Source organism: Cherax quadricarinatus, chromosome 77, assembly GCF_038502225.1.
Source record: "Cherax quadricarinatus isolate ZL_2023a chromosome 77, ASM3850222v1, whole genome shotgun sequence".
Lineage (NCBI taxonomy): Eukaryota > Metazoa > Arthropoda > Malacostraca > Decapoda > Parastacidae > Cherax > Cherax quadricarinatus.
The window spans coordinates 6,124,929-6,129,928 of record NC_091368.1 but is presented as its reverse complement, the minus strand read 5'-3'; the positions used below and the strand labels follow the sequence as shown (position 1 = coordinate 6,129,928).

The 5,000-nt window shown below is 40.4% G+C and overlaps 1 protein-coding gene across 1 annotated transcript in view; it reads right to left on the bottom strand.

Annotated features, from left to right (window-relative positions):
- The window catches only part of LOC128702006 (nephrin-like), a 161,001-nt gene that overhangs the window by 2,412 nt on the left and 153,589 nt on the right, over positions 1 to 5,000 (bottom strand). The window lies entirely within an intron of this gene.

Below are 5,000 nucleotides of genomic sequence, written 5' to 3'. Positions count from 1 at the left end.
TGCAAATAAACCATACCCCCGGCCGGGATTGAACCCGCGGTCATAGAGTCTCAAAACTCCAGCCCGTCGCGCTAGCCACTAGACCAGCTAGCCACAATAAGATTCATCCAACTAGGTATATTTCTACACCATAGGAAAGTTAGCACATGCACCTCTGTGACCACAAATGCAAGTTTTTACAGACGAATCTCCAGCTAGCGTGGCCGTGACGAACTCTAGCTCAAGTCCCTTCACTGCCGTCAACATGACTTAAGAAATCGTAATGACACGATTGCAAATAAACCATACCCCCGGCCGGGATTGAACCCGCGGTCATAGAGTCTCAAAACTCCAGTCATGTTGACGGCAGTGAAGGGACTTGATCTAGAGTTCGTCACGGCCACGCTAGCTGGAGATTCGTCTGTAAAAACTTGCATTTGTGGTCACAGAGGTGCCTGTGCTAACTTTCCTATGGTGTAGAAATATACCTAGTTGGATGAATCTTATTGTGGCTAGCTGGTCTAGTGGCTAGCGCGACGGGCTGGAGTTTTGAGACTCTATGACCGCGGGTTCAATCCCGGCCGGGGGTATGGTTTATTTGCAATCGTGTCATTACGATTTCTTAAGTCATGTTGACGGCAGTGAAGGGACTTGAGCTAGAGTTCGTCACGGCCACGCTAGCTGGAGATTCGTCTGTAAAAACTTGCATTTGTGGTCACAGAGGTGCCTGTGCTAACTTTCCTATGGTGTAGAAATATACCTAGTTGGATGAATCTTATTGTGGCTAGCTGGTCTAGTGGCTAGCGCGACGGGCTGGAGTTTTGAGACTCTATGACCGCGGGTTCAATCCCGGCCGGGGGTATGGTTCATCCCACTAACAAAACATTTGCCCAACCCTATTTTCAATGCCACCCAAGAAACAAGCTCCGATGTGCAAGTCCCACTCAAATCCAACCCCTCCCACTCATGTACTTATCCAACCTAAATTTGAAACTACCCAAAGTCCTAGCCTCAATAACCCAACTAGGTAGACTGTTCCACTCATCAACTACCCTATTTCCAAACCAATACTTTCCTATGTCCTTTCTAAATCTAAACTTATCTAATTTAAATCCATTACTGCGGGTTCTCTCTTGGAGAGATATCCTCAAGACCTTGTTAATATCCCCTTTATTAATACCTATCTTCCACTTATACACTTCGATCAGGTCTCCCCTCATTCTTCGTCTAACAAGTGAATGTAACTTAAGAGTCTTCAATCTTTCTTCATAAGGAAGATTTCTAATGCTATGTATTAATTTAGTCATCCTACGCTGAATGTTTTCTAACGAATTTATGTCCATTCTGTAATATGGAGACCAGAATTGAGCTGCATAATCTAGGTGAGGCCTTACTAATGATGTATAAAGCTGCAGTATGACTTCTGTTGCTTACACTTCTTGATATAAATCCCAGTAATCTATTTGCCTTATTACGTACGCTTAGGCATTGCTGCCTTGGTTTAAGGTTGCTGCTTACCATAACCCCCAAGTCCTTTTCGCAATCTGTATGGCTAAGTTCTACATTATTTAACTTATAAGTGCTAGGGTTATGGACACTCCCGAGCTTCAGAACCTTGCATTTATCTACATTGAACTGCATCTGCCACTTTTCTGACCAAGAGTAGAGTTTGTCTAAATCCTCCTGAAGTTCCCTAACATCTACGTTTGAATCAATTATCCTACCTATCTTCGTGTCATCGGCGAATTTGCTCATATCACTAGCAATTCCTTCATCAAGATCATTGATATATATTATAAACAACAACGGGCCCAAGACTGATCCCTGTGGAACGCCACTTGTTACTGATCCCCACTCGGATTTAACCCCATTTATGGACACTCTCTGCTTCCTGTCTGTGAGCCATGACTCGATCCACGAGAGCACCCTTCCCCAATGCCATGAGCTGCTACTTTCTTCAACAGTCTTTGGTGCGGAACTCTATCAAATGCCTTACTAAAATCTAAGTAAATAATATCAAATTCTTTATCGTGGTCAACAGCCTCAAAAGCTTTACTGAAGAAAGTTAATAAATTAGTTAGACAAGACCGGCCTCTTGTGAATCCATGCTGAGTATCATTACTCAAGCTATGGCAATATAAACACAAATGCAGTATAATGTGATCCTTTATTGACTACGTTTCGCCCACACAGTGGGCTTTTTTAGTTAGAACGCGAGTATTTATAGACCGGCCTCTTGGGTTGTAGATAAAAACCATGCTGAGTACAGTGTTCTTATGTGGGATTAATGGCAAGCTATGCTTATCGAGATGGCTTCTTATAATCTCAGCTATAATTGACTCTAGTAATTTGCCTACAATTGAGGTCAGGCTTATTGGGCGGTAATTTGACGGTAACGACTTGTCCCCTGTTTTAAAAATAGGAATTACATTAGCCATCTTCCACATATCAGACACTACACCTGTTTGAAGAGATAAATTAAAAATATTAGTTAATGGTTCACAGACTTCCATTTTGCATTCCTTTAGAACCCTTGAAAAAACCTCATCAGGACCCGGTGACTTATTTTGCTTCAGTCGGTCTATCTGCTTCACAACCATTTCACTAGTGACTGTGATGTTACATAATTTATCTTCTTCTGGCCCACTATAAAAATTAATTACCGGAATATTATTAGTGTCTTCCTGTGTAAAAACCGAGAGAAAATAATTATTTAAAATCGAGCACATTTCATTCTCTTTGTCAGTAAGATGCCCATAGTTATTTTTAAGGGGACCTATCTTATCTCTGACTTTTGTTCTATATACCTGGAAAAAACTTTTTGGGTTAGTTTTAGAATCCCTAGCAACTTTAATTTCATAGTCCCTTTTAGCTTTTCTTATCCCCTTTTTAATGTCCCTCTTAATGTCAATATACTGATTCATAAGATGACCCTCGCCTCTTTTGATACGCCTATAAATTCCTTTCTTATGCCCTAGTAGATATTTCAGCCTATTATTCATCCATTTTGGGTCATTTCTATTTGATCTAATTTCTTTATAAGGGATAAATGTTCTTTGAGCAGCATGTATTGTGTTCAGAAAACTGTCATATTGGTAGCTCTCTTCGTTACCCCAGTCAACAGATGATAAGTGTTCTCTAAGCCCATCGTAATCTGCTAAGCGAAAGTCTGGGACTGTTACTGAGTTATCCCTACTATCATGCTTCCATTCAATTCTAAATGTAATTGATTTGTGGTCGCTAGCACCCAGTTCCTCTGAAACTTCTAAATTATTAACAAGGGATTCATTGTTTGCCAGAACTAAGTCAAGCAGGTTATTACCCCTTGTAGGTTCTGTCACAAACTGCTTCAAAAAAACAATCCTGAACTACTTCTAAGAAATCGTATGATTCTAAATTCCCAGTCAAGAAATTCCAATCAATATGACTAAAGTTAAAGTCTCCTAGAATTACTACATTATCGTGCCTTGTGGCCCTAACAATTTCCTCCCATAGTAGTCTCCCCTGGTCCCTATCTAAATTTGGGGGACGGTATATCACACCTAAAGTTAATTTTTCATGCCCCTCTGAAAATTCTATCCAAACAGACTCTGTATGTGTTACTTCAGACTTAATACCCGTTTTAATGCAAAAGAGCTCAAAGAGAACACAGGCTTATTAAGAGCTCAAAGAGAACACAAGCTCATTAAGAGCTCAAAGAGAACACAAGCTCATTAAGAGCTCAAAGAGAACACAAGCTCATAAAGAGCTCAAAGAGAACACAGGCTTATTAAGAGCTCAAAAAGAACGCAGGCTCATTAAGAGCTCAAAGAGAACACAGGCTTATTAGGAGCTCAAAGAGAACACAAGCTCATTAAGAGCTTTAGAACACAGGCTCATTAACAGCTCTAAGAAAAGGTTCATTAAGAGCTCAAAGAGAACACAAGCTCATTAAGAGCTCTAGAACACAGGCTCATTAACAACTCTAACGGAAGGCTCATTAAGAGTTCTAACAGAACACAGGCTTCTTCAGTCCAATGCAGAGAAAGAGGGAAGATCAGGAGGAGTTTGAGGTAATTAGTCCCTCAGTATATAAGCCCCATCAACACTGATGGGACTTATATACTGAGGACTGAACACATCGTCTTCAGGCTCAGGGACTGATTGCCTCACACTCCTCCTCATATTCCACCTTTCTATGCATTGGACTGAAGACGTCAATGAGAACACGAGAACACAGGCTCAGTAAGAACTTTAAGAGATGGTTCATTAAGAGAATTGGGAAAACACAGGTACATTAAGAGCTCTAGTAGAACACAGGCTCGTTAGGAGCTCTAACAGAACACAAGCTCATTAAGAGCTCTAAGAAAAGGTTCATTTAGAGCTCTTAGAGAAGGTTCATTAAAAGCTCTTAGAGAAGGTTCATTAAGAGCTCTAAGAGAAGGTTCATTAAGAGCTCTTAGAGAAGTTTCATTAAGAGCTCTTAGAGAAGGTTCATTAAGAGCTCTAAGAGAAGGTTCATTAAGAGCTCTTAGAGAAGGTTCATTAAAAGCTCTAAGAGAAGGTTCATTAAGAGCTCTATGAGAAGGTTCATTAATAGCTCTAAGAGAAGGTTCATTAAGAGCTCTAAGAGAAGGTTCATTAAGAGCTCTAAGAGAACGTTCATTAAGAGCTCTAACAGAACACAAGCTCATAAGAGTTCAAACAGGCCACAGTCTCGTCAAGAGCCTGGCATACGTTTCTCTCATAGTTAACACTCTTAGTACTCCAGTAAATCGTCGTTATACCATGGAACCAGTCACTGTAGTTATTAATCTGTCAGCAGATTAATCTATCAGTAAACAAATCTGTCTGCAAACGAATCGGCCTGCAAAAAAATTTATCCACACACGAATTTATTCACACAAATCTGTCAGCAAACGAATCTGTCAATAAACGAATTAGTCTACAAACGAATCTGTCAGAGAATTAATCAGTCTGCAAACTAATCTGTGCACACACGAATCTGTCAACAAACGAGTCTGTCTCCATGCTGTGGTCTG